At 44.7% G+C, this 19,742-nt stretch overlaps 1 protein-coding gene across 2 annotated transcripts in view; it reads left to right on the top strand.

Annotated features, from left to right (window-relative positions):
- VSNL1 (visinin like 1) overlaps positions 1–19,742 on the top strand; it is a 114,061-nt gene that overhangs the window by 3,310 nt on the left and 91,009 nt on the right. The window contains exon 2 of one of the 2 annotated variants that reach the window (XM_081906637.1): positions 642–686. The gene's annotated coding sequence lies outside the window, so the exon portion shown is untranslated. Of the gene's footprint in view, positions 1–398; positions 687–19,742 lie in introns of those variants that run through there. The other variant, XM_081906636.1, reaches the window with a different exon arrangement.

Below are 19,742 nucleotides of genomic sequence, written 5' to 3'. Positions count from 1 at the left end.
AAAACTAGAGAGAACAACTCCTGAACATCAAGCAGTTTAGAAATCAAGCAACCCCAGCAGCGAATGCTGGAAATTCTCTGTAAAAAGAAAGGGAGCCTTTTCTGTGAAGCTACAGCATATTCCACGAGGTGCCCTGCAGCTCAAGAACAAAGGCAACAAAGCAGCAAGGCAGGAACGCTCCAGGCAACGCAGATAAGATCTCCCACAAACAGGAACAGCTGATATGCCAGAAACAAACGTGGGGGCTAGCCAGCGAAAAGAGGGCGAGCCCCCTAAATAGGGCAGATACGACCGGGATTCCCCTGCTGGGGGGGGGGGGCTGAAACCAGCCCCCGCTCACGTGGGGGGTGGGCGTGAAGCCTGCAACCCCACCTCCTGGGCAGGCCGTAAGTGGCATTGCCGGCGAGCGCGTGCGCACGGCGGCTCTCTCCAGCCAAGGGAACCTTGAATTTCTCCGGGATTTGCTGATCTGCAGTGCAGAGCAAAAAGCGCAGGAACGTGTTGCAGCTGCTAACCTACCGGCTTCGCGGAAGCGATCCGAAACGGGATTTTAAACCGGAGAGGCAAAAGCACGGATCCCTTCCTTCCTTGAGACCCTGAAGCAGACTTTAATTATTAGCATTTTTAAATTATTTTTTTAAAACCCTGCACCGTTCCGTCTCGATCTTCAGAGGACATTGCAAACTGTAAGTGGTCCAGGTACTCAAATATTTAGGCTTTTCCTTTGCGCATCACATTGCTGGCTTGGGCGGCAAGCTGCTTGGAAACGGTGACCCAAAAGGGAGTTTTGAGGTTTGCTTTTTTTGTGTTTGGTTTTGTTCTTGCGAAGAGTGCGCGGGAGGGAGAGAGGAAGAAATAGAAAACAGGCGGGAGGTAATTGCCAGTGGCTTGTAAATCCCTATAAATAGGAGCTTAGACCCCCACGTAGACACCGATCTCTAGGAAGAAGATGCAGATCTGGCAAAGTTCTTTAGACTCGCATCGATGCAACCCCGGGGTGTGAAAGGAGACTGTCGAATGGATGTCAAAGCTGTCGGTCCCTTCCTCGTCTTCCTTATCTCTGGCTTCCGCCACCCCCCCCCCCCAATGGTCAGAGGCATTTGGATGAGAAGGGAGAGATTGAGACACGTATCTAGATACTGGGCTTGTGTGCCATATGCTGTACTTAGAAGCTTAAAGCAGCGTGTTTCGGTTATCTCTTCGCCGCCCCCACTCCTTTTTCGTGGAGTGCTTAGAAATAATCTTTGTAAAGTCCCCCCCCCCTTTTGTGTGCTGTGTTTTTGGGTGGTTTGGAGTTTTCTTGTGTGTGTGTGTGTGTGTGTGTGTCAAATTGAGAGATGGGGGGGGCAGATACCCACAACAAATCGCCCTGAGATGTACCACCCAAATGATCTGGCATTTCGAAACACCAACCAAACACCCCCCCCCCCCAAGAAAGACACCAAAATAGTGTAGGTTAATAAAAAAAGGAACTGATGACAGATGAAAGCATCTGACATTCCCAGGCACTTTTCCCCCTGAGAAGCATCCAAAGAAAATGCCAATGCTGTGTTGTTTTCCAGTAGAAAGAGTTTGCATGAAAAGATCATTCTCCGCAAGGTCATCCAACTCGTTGTGATTATTTGTTTAAACACACACACACACACTGTTTAGTGAGGTTGCTTCCTTGGCATTCTTGCTTTGAAGTGATCGATCGCCTCTTCCTAGCGGCACGCGACTGCTGCACGTGCAGCATATTTTAAGGAACCGAGGCTGGCATTGTAGATCTATATATTCAATGTGTGCGAGAGACCGTCCGCTTGTTTGTGCGTGAACAGAGGTGTGAGAGACGGGGAGCCCTTCGCCAGTGCTGCAACTGCTTGGTGGGTGTTGGAGACAGAGGGTGAAGGGGGTGGGGGTGGGAAGGGAGATCTTCATGAAGCGCCATATGGGAGACAGGAGAGGGAAGGGGCTTTGGGAGGGGAAGTGAGGCTGGTTTTGAGAGAGGAGGGAATCAAAACAACAGGGAGAAGCAGGTTGAGGCAGATCTGAAGCGCACACACACACAGCCCAGCTCACTGCAGTGTTACACCTGATGGAGACTGCGGGCGTTCTCTCCTTGGAATCTTGTGGCTTCCCTTGGAATTTCCTTCAAGGGATCTGTTTTCTGGCTTGCTTGACTCCAGTGCCTAGCTCCTTGAGGCAGTGCTGTTAACATGGGAGTGCTTGTTGAGGAAAGAAGCAGTAAAGAGTCTTTAAAAAATATAAATACATGGATATATATCCTGCAGTGTGGCTGCACCCCTGCTAAGATGCACGTTTTCCTTAGGGATTGTCTCCACTGCAAGGCATTTCTTTTTAGCGAGTTTGGCTCAAGCAAGAACAATCTGAGGCAGCGCTGAGGTCGCCGCATGTGATGTTTGGCCCGGAACATCCGAAACCAAAGGTTGCGTCTAGGAATCTGTTTGACCCATATCTGTTGGGTTAAAGATAGGTGGGGAGGGGAGAAGGTGTCGCTTCGGGAAAGCCCACACACTTCCTGACAGTAGGATATGGTGTGATGTTTGTGGGAAGACCCATTGGCAGAGGGATTCGAATTCAGTCAGTGGATTGAGTAAAATCAAGCCCTTTGCTGTCGCTCCCAAATGAGGCTAGTTCTCCCTATCCAAAAACAAAACAAACAAAAATGTATACACACTGTTCCATGATTCTTTTGTATCCCTTTCTGAAGTATTCATTTTGGCTTTGGCTATTTACACTGGCCAGATTCTATTTCTCCTTGCATAGTGTTTCTTTTTAACCCTGCGTCAACCTTGAGCACCATCTGCATGCACATACCTAGCTGTTCTTAAAGTTTGCTCTTTGCTCATACTACAGTATTAAAACAAAAAACCCTACAATCCCCCCTTTTCTTCCTTGATGAATGCTAGGTCCCTTTGCAGTTTTCTTGTATGGACAGAAAAAATATCCTGCTTTTTTCACTTTTTTACTACGCCAAGGCTTTCTTTGTGCAAGCTGACCTGAAACACCTTGGCTGTGAGGTCCCCTGCTCCCACCAACTTCCTCAATTCCTTTTTTCTTTTGCTAGCAAACATGAATCAGCTAACAGAACTCAGTCCTATCCTATTCCCCCCCCCCCTCCGCAATCTTATACCCATTGTGTTCTCCCTCCATGTTTGTTTGTGACGTGGTGGGCATTCTCATTCTACAAAAGCATGCTGCTAAATTTCTATATAGCCTGTGAACTCCTTTTAATTAATGGTCTTTTAATCCCAGGACATCCCACCCTAAGGAGCAGGTTTGAGGAACAGAAAGTGGCAGGGAACTCACAATGCTAACCTTACGTAACTGCAATAAGGGAGCTGCAGGAAGGACTCCTCTTGGAGATAAAGTGATGGGAACAAGAAGATGGGCAGGCAGGTTGTGGGGCTGGTGAGCACAAGAATGTTTGGTGGCTGCAAAGAATTTGGATATGAAACTACCAAAGCAGCAATAATTGCTATTAAATGTGCCTTTTAAAATTAGATCACGTCAAGCTTCTGCGCACCCAGTCAACTAGAATACTTTCTTCAAAGTCGACCTCATTGACCTTGCTTTTATCTGCTGCTTTGCCTTCTCTTAAGAGCATCGCTATCGAGTTGTCAATCCCTCTGTTGGAGTTGTTCCCATCAGATAACAGATTTGGGGGAAAGGGAGAGAGCAGCATTTACATGGTATGCAGTTCATCCCACAGAGACACAGCCCACCCCTCACCGTGAAGCAATGGGAGGCTGGTGCTTTGAATAGGGTTGCTTCCAGTCCGTCCCTTTCATATAGTCAAAGCAAACCAAAAACAAGTTCCAGACTAGAATGCCGAGGGCGTGGCTAGGAAGTGTCTTTTTTTTTACTTTTTCAGGTGTGGAAATGTCTGCAGCTTGCGTCGCTTTGAGATGAAACCAATACAGGGCTTGCATAGGCATGGCACAGAGTGATTTCTTTGCAGCATCGGCAAGGAGCGGCGACAGCCCTTTTTAGTTTGGAAGTACCAAAGTCGTCTCCCTCAGCCACCACAGCAGCAGCAATACAAGGAGCAGCAGGGACTGCTCTGTTCTTTTGGCAGCCACTGCAGAGCAATGGTGTGTGAACACACCAGGCTGCCTTTCAGTGTTGCTGCTGCACCAGGGATTGACTCACTCTGCAGCATTCCCTCCCTCCCATCCGACAAAGTAATTTCCCTTTTGTGATGCTCCAGTATGTTGGTCATACGCTATTATCTGAATTAACCCGTCTTCACACAGCAAACTTGCCAAGCGTTGCTTTGCATGAGGATGCAATAAAAGAGTTGCAATATTTAACCCCTCTCTCCTGTCCATTTTTAGTAGTATTCTCTGATAGTCGTCCCCCCCCCCCACCTCATTTCCAGTTCAGAGGGAGAAACATTTAGGGAACCTTTCAGATAAGGTGTTTGGATTATGAGGCACTTTTCTAGATGATATATTGAGCCAAAGCAGCATGCAATTTTCAGATGGGGTAGCATCAAATTCTTCACTGTAGTCTTTTGAGATTTGAGACACCCCAAAAGCCTGTCCTTTATACAAAGGAACGATAAGTGGAAACAGCACCGGCGTGTTAAAACAGCAGTATTACGAAGCCTTAACGACAGAAAGCAATCTAAAAGGCGAGAAGCTGGACTGCATCGGTATTAAAGGAATCGTGACCAAAATTGCTGTGGTTTGTAGCACAGTCGTTTTTCATCTGTAGCTAACTTTAGAGTTACATAACCGTCTTTACGGTCTTAATATGGGCACGGCTCCTTTGCGCTTGCAGAGATGAAGTGAACTCCGCAGAGTCGGTTCAACTGAGGAAGAAAAGGCATTAACCAAGAAATCATTTATTAGTTACCCTAATGGAATAAGATTCCATTGGATACCCTCAGATCTAGGAAGCGATCCTAAAATATTGCAAGTCACTAGTGAGAGAAAAAGAGGCAGAGCAAAACATCACTTTAATAAATTCAACCATTTTCACAATAAGGCCTGCCTGACTGGTTTGAGTAAATGTGGCAATAGTTTGTGGAAATGACTTTTTTTCGGGGGGAGGGCTGCCTGAGGGATATATGTAGACTGCGGGGTCTTTTACTGTTCGATTTAAAAATATGCCGTTCTAGAAATGTATTGTACACATTGACCTCTTAAAAATATGTGATTATGAATGACATTGTGTGTGTGTTTTTAAGCTCTATTCATTGAAACCACGGGCAACTATTTGACAGGGCTGTGTGTAGTAGTGATCTGTGGGGGCTGCGTTGGGGGCCTTTACGAGACATCAAATGGTTGAGGAAAGTTCAGAACATTTGGACAGCTCAGTGCCATGTTGCTTTTTGCTTTTTTAAAAAAAGGAGTTAGGAAGTTTTCTAATACACAAGACATAAACTCAGCCACAAATTTTTCAGGGCGCTCGGCTTTTCCTCTGCTCTGAAGTGTTGTGTAATCTCATCGCTGCTGAAGTAAATGTCAGAGATGTCCGTTAATATAAACCTACAGAAATCATGCTGCATTGTCTCACGGATGCTTATTTGGCCCACGGTTACTCGTGCATAAATGACATGTGGGTTTAGACACATGAAGCAGTGTTCGCAGTACCACAGGCTTTGTTTCAGAATCATTTTATCCTTGCAGTTTACCTTCCTGGTCGGGCAACCTTATTATCCCCGTTTTCCAGTTGTTTCTTGTAGGTTGGGCAGTTTGGGACTGCTGCAATGAATTCTTTTTCTTATTATTGACACACACCCACACCCTCCACATCACTTTGATGGTGATGGAAGACTGAAATACAGAATTATATCCACACACACACAAAAAAACTCATGGCATCCTTGGCTTTCTGGATCATGGTGGCTAAAGCTGGCCAATGTCACACAACAGCCCCTCTTCACTTTATTAGCTGCTCCTTCCCCTCAGTCCCATAATGCTTATCATCCATCTTTTCCTCAGGACCCTCATTTTCAACCTACTTTGTTCCTTTTCCCAGTCTGGCCAGCACTCTTACCTTTTTTTGACAAGCGTTTGCATCTTTTTCTGGCATTGGGCCCTGCCCTGTGAAGCTTTGCCGCAGTTGCTTTTCTCATCCCTAAACTCCCTCTCCCACACCACCCATTTATGTATGGAACTGCTCCTTCTCCCTCCCATTTTATTTTATTTTATTTGTGTGTGTGTCTAAATTTAAATTGTAAGTTCACTGGGGCAGAGACCTGTGGTTTTTGCTTGTGTTATTCAGGAAAAGGCCATATACCTGGGGGGTACTATATAAATTAATTGAAATAACTAAAACCCTCCATGTCAAGATAGCTATTTTACCATGACACAACTGATCAGCGGTCCTATCAAGAGTCCTGCAATTAAATGTCTTGCGATGGCAGAACATGAGCTTCTTCTTGGACTCCTAAGGGCATCACGGTGCCGGTCACTGTTATTGTTGCAGCTAATATAATATAAAGCCTCAAGGAGTCGTAATAAACCAGGAATGCTTATGAATCATTCAGTGAGCTAAGGTGTGTTGTGCGCTCAATATGCTACTCCAGGCAAATGATGCTTCTTGAAGAAGACTCTCCAGTTCTGCTGCTTATTAGTACTATGCTCCAAATACTAAACCAGACCTCACTGGACACATGAAGGGAGGGTTTTGGCTTAGCTGTAGAGGCTGCACTATTGTGCAACAGAACCATTCGGTAAGACTTGTCCCGGTTAGCACCATTTGAGACTATGGGAACTGTAGCCCTGTGAGGGTCTTCAAATCTCAGCACCCTTAACAAACTACAGCTCCCAGAATTCTTTGAGGGAAGCCACAACTGCTTAAAGCGATAGGATACTGCTTTAAATGTATGCTGCAAATGTAGCCAAGCTTTTTGCTGCCTGCAGCATAACGTAATACGGTACAGGGGGGAAATGTACCATTATTTTCTGCTCTGAGCTGGCACAGTTTGACTGTAATATAACATTATTATAACTAATTTATTATTATTATTGTTGTTGTTGTTGTTGTTGTTGTTGTTGTTGTTGTTGTTATTTATTGAATTTATATACTGCCCTATACCTGGAGGTCTCAGGTCGGTTCACAGAGATATGTCCCTTGAGCAAATGTCCTTTGAACATTAAAACCATGGCCCTAACAATTGATCTACCCATTCATACCATAATTGTAGAGTGCAGACCTTTTCCCCACTAAATTCCACTATGATCAGAACTGAATCATAATCCCTTTAAACCAGGGGTCAGCAACCTTTTTCAGCAGGGGGCCGGTCCACCGTCCCTCAGACATCGTGGTGGGCCGGACTATATTTTGAAAAAATTAATAAAAATGAACAAATTCCTATGCCCCGCAAATAACCCAGAGATGCATTTTAAATAAAAGGACACATTCTACTCATGTAAAAACACGCTGATTCCCGGACCGTCCGTGGGCCAGGTTGAGAAGGCGATTGGGCCGGATCCTACCCCTGCTTTAAACAGTTATGGCTTCTTCCAAAGAATTCTGGGAGCTGTAGTCAACAAACTGAGAGTCATTAGGAGACTCCTATTCTAGGGTTGCCATACGTCCAGAATTTCCCACGCATAGATCTGATCTGATCCTGGACATAACTGGAAAACTGCAGTGTGAAACAGTATCTGGGCGGAAGTAGCAGAAATGACTGGGAAAATCCGGATGTATGGTAACCAACCCATGTCAGGAGTGTAGATTTTGGCAACTTTCACTCCCCACCCCCCCAAAATAGCTCAGAAACACCCCCCAAAAGCTCAACTCTTTGAAATATGGCAACCCTCCCTATTCCCTTGCAGAGACTCAGTCCTCAGAGAGAATTGGGATCCATGATGTGGGTTCTCTCCACCCATCTCACCACTGTCAGGAAGTTAAAAAAACTTTTGGGGGATACTTCAGGGGAGGGACAACCCCCTGTTATGTACTGAAGTTCTCACCCTGGGCCAGCAGGGGGATACTGTAGATAGTTATGCAAATAAGGGATCGAAAGTGACGTTCAGGGATTGGATAGTTTTAGAAAATTGTTACAGTTACGTTGTACTGGAGCTCTATATAAGCAGGCTGACTGAACCCTTCAGTTCAGTTCTGTTCTGGCCTGTCAATAAACAAGAGCTGTTTGAAGAATCGCTGTGTTGTCTGATATGTTCACCCACAACTTAACACCCCCCTTGGCCCCAATTCCATTTGCTGCTTTGCCACTGGTGGGACGTTTCTTGCCTGCTCTAGGCATGGCAAAAGGAAAAGGTGGGAACACTGTATTGGAAGCGATCCCCCCCCCTTTGTTTCTTCCTTCGTCTTTGTTTCCTGGAAAGCCCTTTTTTTCAGCTCTCCGTAGCAGGTTTCCATTCCCTCCCACCTCTTGGATCTATTTTTCTAAACCTCTTTCCGGGTTCACGGCCTTTTGGAGACTTCTGGACTTGGGAGGGAAGCCTAGAAAAGGGGTTTTCCTTCTCAGAAGGAGAGTTCGTTTTCTGGGAGATGGAGCTTTCTCCAGATTCATCAGAGGAATCTGTGGGAACCCCAGCTGCCTGGGAATCCCTTGTCCTATGTCTGGATTTTTCTGGACATTACCAGATTTCAAAGTTGGTATTGAAGTCCCGGGGCTGGGGGAGATTTCTGAAAGGTGGTGCATTGTCCATCAAATTCTTCTTGGCGTTTTTGTAAAAAAAAACCCAAAAACCTTTGGGGGGTCTTCCTAAAAAAGAAAAAGAACACTCAACAACTTTGGGGGTTTTAAAATACAGTGGTACCTCGGGTTATAGACGCTTCAGGTTACAGACGCTCCAGGTTACAGACTCCGTTAACCCAGAAATAGTACCTCGCGTTAAGAACTTTGCTTCAGGATAAGAACAGAAATCGTGCTCCTGCGGTGCGGCAGCAGCAGGAGGCCGCATTAGCTAAAGTGGTGCTTCAGGTTAAGAACAGTTTCAGGTTAAGAACAGACCTCCAGAACGAATTAAGTACTTAACCCGAGGTACCACTGTATAGCCGGAAATGCGGGTGGCGCTGTGGGTAAAACCTCAGTGCCTAGGACTTGCCGATCGCATGGTCGGCAGTTCGAATCCCCGCGGCGGGGTGAGCTCCCGTCTTTCGGTCCCAGCTCCTGCCCACCTAGCAGTTCAAAAGCACCCCCAAGTGCAAGTAGATAAATAGGTACCGCTTTATAGCGGGAAGGTAAACGGCGTTTCCGTGTGCTGCACTGGTGCTGGCTCGCCAGCTGCAGCTTCGTCCGCTGGCCACATGACCCGGAAGTGTCTCCGGACAGCGCTGACCCCCGGCCTCTTAAGTGAGATGGGCGCACAACCCTAGAATCGGACATGACTGGCCTGTACAGGCAGGGGTACCTTTACCTTTACCACTGTATAGCAACCCTACCTTGGATTTAGCAGCAGCCCAGATGCATATCCAACATCTCCAGGACTTCTGGAGGTTCTGGTAAGCCAGGAATGTGGGGAAAGACCATGCCTACCCATCCCTCCAGGATGCTTCCAGTTGCCCCGGGGTGGATTGCCTGGCTAGGGCAGACTTTGGGCCTCCACCTCACCCCACCCCACCCTACTTGCCACAGACCCAAGATGGCGGCAGCAGGGGTGGTGGTGGTGGGCTTCAGGAAAAGCATCCATGGTTCAAGCTGGGCTGGGAAGCAGCGCAATGGCAGGATGCCAGGAAGGAGGAGAAGATCTGATCCCCTCGAGATCAAACCCCTCCTCCTTCAACAGGTTATCATCCACCCATGGTAAAGGTAAAGGGACCCCTGACCATTAGGTCCAGTCGTGGCCGACTCTGGGGTTGCGGCGCTCATCTCGCTTTATTGGCCAAGGGAGCCAGTGTACAGCTTCCGGGTCATGTGGGCAGCATGACTAAGCCACTTCTGGCGAACCAGAGCAGCACACGGAAACGACGTTTACCTTTCCGCCGGAGTGGTACCTATCTATCTACTTGCACTTTGATGTGCTTTCAAACTGCTAGGTTGGCAGGAGCAGGGGCTGAGCAACGGAAGCTCACCCCATTGGAGGGAAGAATGAATCATGAAAAATCAAAAGTAGGGTGGGGAAAGCAACGGTGGCACTCCTGAAAGCATGGCACATGTTGCCATGCTCGACTCAGGAGGGAAGAGCAACGATAGAATTACAAGATTAAGAGTCCATCCACAAATGTCTGGAAACAACTGGGGGTTGTTTGGTTAGATAAGGGACAGGAGGTGTTTCTTTAGGATGCTAAGCCCTGAGAAGAGATAGGAGAGAAAATCTGTGTGTAATAGTCTTCCCAATTGCATTGGTGAGAAGCAAACCTATTCCAGGCTTCCAGAGGGTTGGCACTCAGGATAACAACAAACAAACATTCAAACCACCCCCACCCCCCGCTTTTTAAGTTTTAAAAATTCTATTTAATTAAAATAATTATAATAAATTCATCTTCGCCGTTCTGCATTTCTTTATGACACCCCAGCCTCCCTGCTGTAGTCTTTTAAGTGCAGTGCCACAACATTTTTGGCTGCGGTCCTCAATGGCTTGTTATAGCGGGTCATTTAAAAATATAATACTAAACTTACCCTTAATATACACGATTTCCTCAATGTCCTTTCTCCCGAGCGACGTTCCTCAGTAATTTGTTCCAGCGCTTGATTATCCTTTCTGATAAAAATGTACTTAACTTCTGTTTCATTAACGATCGTGGAGGCAGCTGGTCCCCAAAGTGCTGTTTTAATTAAACTTAAGCAAATAGTTCTTAAGCAGAATTCCTGTTAAGGATCTATATCTCAGTTTCCAATATTTTGCAACATAATTTTTTCCATGGCAGCATGTTATTGGCAGCGAAGACGTCTTATAGCGATGCCGTAGCAAAACATTTATTGGAAAAAGAAACGAAAAGCTCTATATTAAATGTTATACCTGAAAGGCTATTTCCTCTGAGTAATAGGACCGAGAGAATATCTCTTCATTTGAGGAACATTTTTATCCAAGCCAAATTAATTTAAAACAAGAACATCTCGTTCATAAAAGCTCATAATTAAGAATATGGGTTGCTTGCAATCTGTCGAGCTTTTCTTGAAAATAATGGCCTCTGTCTGACTCTTAGAAACTGTCTACACTCAAGTAGACAATATTGGCTAAATGTGAGGTAACTCATTACACCTGTGTCTACTTGATCTCACCACACATACTATTACAAGTTATATTTTACAATTAAGAACAACAATAAGAATTACCTCTTACAATAAGGCAGTCATTTAATTGATACCTGAGGTAGGAGGCACCAATTATATTTGTAATGAAATGTATTTTGTTGCCGATTTAACTGGGAAAACTGGCCCTATTAAGAAATGAATTTAAGCATCACGGATCAAATGAATCTCCTGTCAAGAGCACTTCTGTACACTTCAGATCTATTGGTGGAAAATAACCTTAGGATCTGAATAGATAAGGACATAGAACAGTATTACTCAAACTGCCTCCCATCAGATATATTGGGCTACAGCTTTCATCATCCTTGACCGTTGGCCATGCTGGCTAGGACTGATGGGCACTGTAGTCTGAAACCGAGGGAGGGTACCAGATTGGGGTAGGCTGATATAGAAGAACGAAAGCTCAAGGTAGAGCACTTAAGAGCCAGTGTGGTGTAGTGGTTAAGAGCGGTGGACTCGTAATTTGGTGAATCGGGTTCACATCTCCGCTCGTCCACATGCAGCTGCTGGGTGACCTTGGGCTAGTCCCACTACTCTGAAGTCTCTCAGCCTCACTCAACCCACAGAGTGTTTGTTGTGGGGGAGGAAGGGAAAGGAGAATGTTAGCCGCTTTGAGACTCCTGAAGGGGAGTGAAAGGCGGGATATTGAGTCCAAACTCCTCCTCCTCCTCGTTTGTACGCAGATGTCCAGTGCATACCTGTCAAGTGTCCCTTATTTGAAGGGACAGTCCCTTATTCCAGCGCCATGTCCCGCTGCTGTCCCGTATTGATGAATGTCCCTTAAATGTCCCTTAAATGATGTCCCTTAAATTTCAAAGGAAGCAGCTCCTCTCCCTCCCTCCCTGCCGGCCAGGAAGGAGGGAGGCTCCAACTGTGTTGCTTGGCTGTGTTGCTCACCCAATAAGAAGTCTAAGAACGACGGGGGGGTGGAGCTTGCATGCCTTGTGTGTGGCTAGTTAATGCAAGCTGAGGGGTTTTTTGAATGCTGGACGCCATTTTGTTGCACATGCTGCTGCAAACTTTGCAGTGCAAAGCCAGGCCGGGGAGCCATATTAAGTTGAGGCTGCATAGGCCTTGTGGTGCATGTGATTCAGATTCTATTCAGTTGAACCTCTGGTTACAAAGTTGGTTGGACAGTGTTCTCGAAGCTACCAGCATGAGTTTGACCAGACTGCAGGAGGACAGGAAGACTGGAGTGCCTGGAACAGGTGAGGCTGCAGGTCTCTTATTTTGGCTGCTGGTCCCTTATTTTCAAATCTGTAAGTTGACAGCTATGCCAGTGGCTGGGTTCCCATCATATCCAGATAGGTCTGGAAAGGCCAAAGCCCTAGTGTGGGGCTTGCCAACTTGGCAGGTGCACGAGCCCCAGGCTGAGCTTCCATTTTTTATTTTTGGAAGTAAGTGTCTTGCTCTCCTAGAAAGAAAAGTTATGCAACAAAATGTAAGGATGTTGCTTGCCCAGAGCTGGAAAGATGATAAGATACCTACTAGGGTGGACTGGCAGATGAAATTATTGGACTACAGTGGTACCTCTGATTGCGAACGGGATCCATTCCGGAGGCCTGTTTGCAACATGAAAAGAACGCAACCCGCAGTGGCGTGTCTGCGCATGCGCGGGTTACAATTCGCCACTTCTGCGCATGCATATGACGTCATTTTGCACATCTGCGCATGTGCGAGTGGGGAAACCCAGAAGTAACCCTTTCTGGTACTTCCGGGTCGCCGCGGGATGTAACCTGAAAGAATGTAAAAGTGAAGTGGACGTAACATGAGGTATGACTGTATGCAGAGATGGCCAGATTAACCGGGAAAATAAAAAAATCAGGAGTATCAAAACTTCAACAGAGAATGGGACAAATACAGTGGTACCTCCGGTTAAGAACTTAATTCGTTCTGGAGGTCCATTCTTAAACAGAAACTGTTCTTAAACTGAAGCACCACTTTAGCTAATGGGGCTTCCCGCTGCCGCTGTGCCGCCACTGCACGATTTCTGTTCTCACCCTAAAGCAAAGTTCTTAACCTGAGGTAATATTTCTGGGTTAGTGGAGTCTGTAACCTGAAGCGTCTGTAACCTGAAGCTTTTGTAACCCAAGGTACCACTGTATAGATTGTATTTGAAAGACCACTGTAACCACTTAATAGTTTGGCATGCTTTAAATAACTCTTGCAATGGTACATATACTTTGGATATAATGGAGGACTGTAAACTAGATGGACTTATAATATGCAGTTGAAAAGGTTACTTAAAGAACCTACGGAGGGGAGGAGGGGAGTCCTAGGATTCGAAAGAATCTTGTGTAAAATTCTAATATTTGCAAGAATATTATTTCTGTGAATGAAGTTGTAAAACCAAATAAGAAAACGTTTTTGTTTTTTGTTTTTTTTAAAAAAGAAAAGTTATGCAACAAAATGTGCCGGTGGTACACAGTGGTACCTTGGGTTACAAACTTAATTTGTTCCGGAGGTCCATTCTTAACCCGAAACTGCTCTTAACCTGAGGCGCGCTTATGCTCATGGGGCCTCCCGCCGCTGCGCGATTTCCGTTCTCATCCTGGGGCAAAGTTCTCAACCTGAGGTACTACTTCCAGGTTAGCGGAGTTTGTAACCCGAAGCGTTTGTAACCCGAGGTACCACTGTATATCAAATCTATTGGACATTTCTGCAGAAAGTTAAGAGCACAAAACTCAGAGGCAGCTGTAATGCTTTAGTACAGTGGTACCGCGGGTTAAGTACTTAATTCGTTCCGGAGGTCCGTACTTAACCTGAAACTGTTCTTAACCTGAAGCACCACTTTAGCTAATGGGGCCTCCTGCTGCCGCCAAGCCACCGGAGCACAATTTCTGTCCTCATCCTGAAGCAAAGTTCTTAACCTGAGGTAATATTTCTGGGTTAGCAGAGTCTGTAACCTAAAGTGTATGCAACCTGAACCATATGTAACCTGAGGTACCACTGTACTCAGCACATCTGAGGCTGATCACTTCCATTTGGGAGGTGAGTTTTCCCATAGCAGCGGAAAAAGCAGAAGCTGGATGGAGGAGAAGGCTGGGGTATGTTTGATTGAGCACGTTATTTGTGCCCACATTATTTCATTCAATCCCTTTACAGAACAGCTTGCTTTGATATGTTTTATTCCGAAGTAGCTTGTTTGAAATAAATGAGGTTTCCTTCCTGCTGAGCAAAAAAATTGTGACATTGCACAATTGTACTCCCTGCGCCACCTGTTTTTCCATGTTCCTCACTTACTGATCTGCTTGTCATCACTGGCATGCTCTTTTATTAATATACAGTAACCATAAAACAGAAATATAAAATGCAAAATGAATCAGCAAATACAACCGTAAAATACTTAGACACCCTGCAGCGGCAGCAAGTTAATGTTCTTTATACATTGTAACGTAAGGATATATTTGTTATCAAGGTTGGCAAAAGTTTTGTATGCATATATGTTTTGTTGAGAGTTGTGAATCTGCAGATAATTGTTGCATATTCTGGGTTCCTGAAGAGTTGTTGTTTCCCCTTCCCTTTCGTTTTATTTTTTTAGTCCTTAGAATCACTGTAGTCTATATTTCCTTTTTCGCTAGCAACTAGGATTCTATTTTTTCCTGTGGTGGATTCATCTGATGTCAAGTAGTCATTAGAAGTTATTTTCTGCAAAAATCCCTTCTCCAAATGGTTAGTGCAGAATATGAAAACTTTGCAAAGATGCTTAAGTATGTCTCCTGCAGTACAGGAGCTAAAAACCAAGCGCTCGCTAATAATCCACTGTATAGTTAATTTACAGTACAGTAGTATAAATGTCTATTCAGTAGTAAATCTATTTGTGTTTAATAGGCTTTACTGCCTGGTGAGTGGGCACAGAATGGCAACATAGTCTTTGGTTTAGGGTTGGCATTGGGGGAGAACAGGGTTGTTGTCTCTTTGAATAGCTGTGAGGCAGGCAGAAATTCAACAGTTTAATCCATTTCCAGTATGGAAATACAATACTGGAAAGATCTGCAGGATCCACCTGCCTGTTTCTCTAGGTAATTGGTTTGCTGCCTGCCAGGCACTTGGAGCAGGCAGCCGCTTGAGAGGCTTTTAAAAATATGTGTGTCTTTGGGGTGGAGCAATGAGTTCAGGAATTGAATGGCTCTTATTTTGCTGCCTGCCGGCCATGGAGAGCTTTTGGGAAATGTGGGGACCTTACTATTGCGGCTGTGTTTGTTTTCCTTCCTGCAGGCATTGGAGCAAACAACTGCTTGAGAGAGGGTGCGAGGGGCTGGGATATGACAATCGTTTCCGCAGCATGCTCTATAACCTGATTGTTCCAAAGTTGTTGGGGAGAAGCCCAGAACTGAGGCGTCATCATTATTCTCACTATCATAATAATTATCACCTTTCCCCTGCTTGTTCCCAAGATGTTTAGGAGAGGACACTGCAGAGATATCACCATCACCCTTTCTCTTATTGTTCCAGGTTATTATTATTTTTTTGGGGGGTGGCATTTCAGAGGCATCACTAATATCCAGTGCTTTTTTCTGGGGGGACGCAGGGGTATGCATACCTCTAAACATTTTGAGAATCGAAGTTTGGCCTCATTGAGGGGCAGTATTTCAATATGAGTAGGAAAATGAGAGTACCCCTTAATATTTCTTTTAGCAAAAAAGCACTGCTAATATCACATTTTTTTCCTGCCTGGCCCACAGCAGCGATTGTTTGCCAAGGTACCTCGCCAAAGACTCATGAGTAAGCTTAGCTGTCAAGGAATAAGTGGAGAAGTCCTCTTATGAGTCAGGAATTGCTTGAGGTAGCAGGACGCAGAGAGAAGGAATAAATGGGCAGTTTTTTGAAGGGAGATAAATAGAAAGCAGGGTCTCCTAAGGATCAGTTTGGGGGCCTGTCCTTTTTAACTTGTTAACAAACTGAAATATACTCAGAGTCAAGTGTGGATTTCATGCTCTTTATTCAGCTCATAGTGGTCAGGAATGGAAGTTCCCCCGAAATGTCTGCTTTATATACATTATTTACACAATGGGCCCCACATGATTGGCTAATTCTGGGATTCTCCTGTAGGCCAATCAGGTTGTGGATTCACTTCCACCTGGAGTTGGATTGGGTGGCTCCTGTGGACCAATCAGACTGCTGCATTCTGATTCCTATTGTTCTAGGACCAATCAGACTGCTGCAGTTTGGATCTTATTTCAACTCAGTACATAACACAAACGATCTAGAATTAGGGGTGGGCAGTGAGATGGCCAAGTCAATCTGACGCTTATAAATTGCTCAGGGGACAAACAGAGATTGCAGAAAACTTGAAGAGGACTTTCCCAAATGGAGTGAATGGGCAATAAAATGGCAAATGCAAGTCTGTGTAGTAGACAAATGTGAAGTGATGTGTCTCAGGAGGCAAAAATATTAATTTCATGTATATGCTCGCAGGGTCTGAACTAGCAGTAACTGACCAGGAACATGACCTTGGAGCCATTGCTGGATGAAAGTGTCAATCCAGTGCACAGCATGTGTGGAAAAGGCACATTCCGTGCTAGGGATCATTAGGAAAGGAATTGAAAATAAAGCTGCCGATATCATAATGCTGTTCTAGACATCTGTGCAGTCATCCAATTGATGTTTACTCAGAAGTCAATGCCCCTTAGTTCAATTTGACTTTTTTCTCCAGGTCTTTTTCTTCAATCACTCGTAGCCGAGTAAGATTGTCTTCCATGAACACGGTTTTAACAGTGAGTCCGTAAGTGACTGTGGAGGCCAATTCTGGATCCACATGTCCTTCCACTGTGGGGACATAGGTTTCTGGGCGGGAGTTGATCATGGCGATGGTTTGCCAAGTGTGCCTTCTTCTTAGCACATTTCTCCCTTTCGTCCTGAGTTTGAGCGTCTTCAAAGTCCATGACACCTTTGGTAAAAGCTGTTCTCCAGTTTGAGCGCTCGCAGGCCAGTGTTTCTCAATTATCAGTGCTTATACTGCATTTTTTTTTAGATTTGCCTTGAGAGAGTCTTTAAACCTCTTTTGTTGACCACCAGCATTACGCTTTCCATTCTTGAGTTGGGAATAGAGTAGTTGCTTTGGAAGACGATAATCAGGCATCCGCACAACATGACCAGTCCAATGAAGCTGATGTTGAAGAATCATTGCTTCAACACTGGGAATCTTTGCTTCTTCCAGTACACTGGCATTAGTTCACTTGTTTTCCTAAGATATATGTAATAATTTTCAGAGGCGAGGTTGATGGGATCTTTTGAGGCACATGGAGGACTGCAGACTCAGAAATAAGTTGTCTTCATACTTGAATGGATTTAATCAGTAGATCAATACATCAAATGTAATAAAATAAATAAAGAAATTTCTATTATTAATAATAATAAAAGTATACGAAACAATTCTTATGCTGAGCTGTGCTTCAACATAACAGGCCGAATGCTGCAATAAGAGCCACAGTGCTTTAGCTAGTAAATTTCCACAGTCCCTCTTGTTACATATGCATGGCAATTTCCTAGGGGTTTTCAGGCTAAGCCGGACACTTCTGTGAGGCTCTACGACAATCCTTTCTAACTCTGAATAAATTTGTTTAGCAAAATCGAAAGCCAGTTCAGGCTCTCTGTGTCTCTCTCAACATCTGAGTACATGCATCTATTTTAAAAGTGCTTCTGCATTCCTTGAAAAAACGTCCACCAATTTGCCTAGTACTTCAAGATGTCAAACTGTAGGTGGTGTCAGATGCTTGCTAGGCTACAGCTGAGAAAAGCACTGATCTGAATTAGGCGCTGAATCTCTTGATTTTCTATTTTATGATTTTAAAGGACCAGCTGAGCCTGGGAGTATCCCCGTTTACCTGAATTGATTAGTTTGAAATAAATGCCATCCCTGAGGGTTACATTAGCCATTACACATTTGATCTGTGGTCCAGAGTGGAAGAGCCTTCAGAGACCCAGGGAAAGCCAAAGAGGTCTAAGGCAAAACATGGTTTTATTAAAATGATTATTGTAGGAACTGGAAGAGTGAGACCTACAAGTATCTTTCATAGCTGCCTAAGTAAGTTGAGGGGCGGGGTAAAAATCATCCTGAGTCCTGAGTCAAACCTGGAATGGAACTATTCATAGTTCTCTTATGTAAGGAATACTTGGGAAAACATGAGAGTAATTCTTTAAACATTGCAAGGATCTCACACATTTTTTGTTTTATAAAAATGAGCAACTGCCCTGAGTAGGATGAGGGGTACAAAATTATGATTAGAACTGCTGTGGGATCGGGAAAATTAATCTTCCTTTCTTGGGCAAGTTTCCTCAGTCTACACTGTCCTCCCTGGGCTGCTATTGCCCTCTGGGACCAAGACAAACTTCAGATGTATTTGAAGAAGTGTGCATGCACACGAAAGCTCATACCAATACCAAACTTCGTTGGTCTCTAAGGTGCTACTGGAAAAAAATAATTTTATTATTTATGCCCTGCCCATCTGTCTGGGTTTCCCCAGCCACTCAAGGAAATAAATATCTACATGACCTATGTAGGCATCTGAAAGCAGCCCTGCATTGGGAAGCTAGAGAGAAAGAGAGAGATTTTATTAAGTTTTCAATTTTACGCCTCAAAATAAAAATCTTACATAGTACCATACATTCAGTGACTTCCTTCCTTCCCCTTCCATGGTTCAATTAGTTTATCCACCATTCCTGCATATTTTACCAAAACCGTTTTATTCAGTCCTGACGCTTTCCCGAGGAAAACTCGTGTTTGACCGCTGAATTGGAGCAAATGGCAGTCCAAGTTTTCTACGGAATACCATTTGCTCCAATTCAGCAATAAAATGCAGTGTTTCCTGGGGAAAGCGCTGGGAGAGGAAAGAGCCACACAAAAAGTGTGGTGCAAAAGGAAGTTCTCCTATCTTACATTGCTCGAGTGTTTATTATTCTGTTGAATTTACCTTAATGCTGCCAGCATTTTCAGCTGTGCACAATTATTTTCCATATACTCAGCAAAAAAGATACATTCCACTCCTCTTTAAATGCATGTTCTTCTTGCTCTCTTATTCTATATGTTACACCAGCTACGTCTGCAAATTCTGTCATCTTAAATTGCCAATCCTCCTCACCTAGGACTTCCCTTACTTTCCATTTTGAGGCTAACAAAACTCAGGCTGCTGTTGTTGCATACATAAATAATCCCCCCCCCCCCGCCCGTCACCTGGGGACCTCTGTTTGAACGATTCCTAGCAAAAATACCTCCGGTCTTTTTGGGAAAGTTGTTTTAAACATTTTTTTTATCTCGTAAATCGTTTCCCAATATTCTTTAACCTTTTTACATGCCCACCACATATGAAAAAAGTTCCCTCCCTGTATTGGGAAGCTTTTACAGTGGTACCTCGCGTTAAGAACTTTATTCGCTCTGGAGGTCCGTTCTTAACCTGAAACTGTTCTTAATTTGAGGTACCACTTTAGTTAATGGGGCCTCCCGCTGCCACTGCGCCACCGCTACACAGTTTCTGTTCTCATCCTGAAGCAAAGTTCTTAACCCAAGGTACTATTTCTGGGTTAGCAGAGTCTGTAACCTGCAGCATTTGTAACCCGAGGTACC

This window comes from Podarcis melisellensis, assembly GCF_964234715.1.
Source record: "Podarcis melisellensis genome assembly, chromosome: 3".
Lineage (NCBI taxonomy): Eukaryota > Metazoa > Chordata > Lepidosauria > Squamata > Lacertidae > Podarcis > Podarcis melisellensis.
This window is presented reverse-complemented; position numbering and strand designations above follow the sequence as displayed.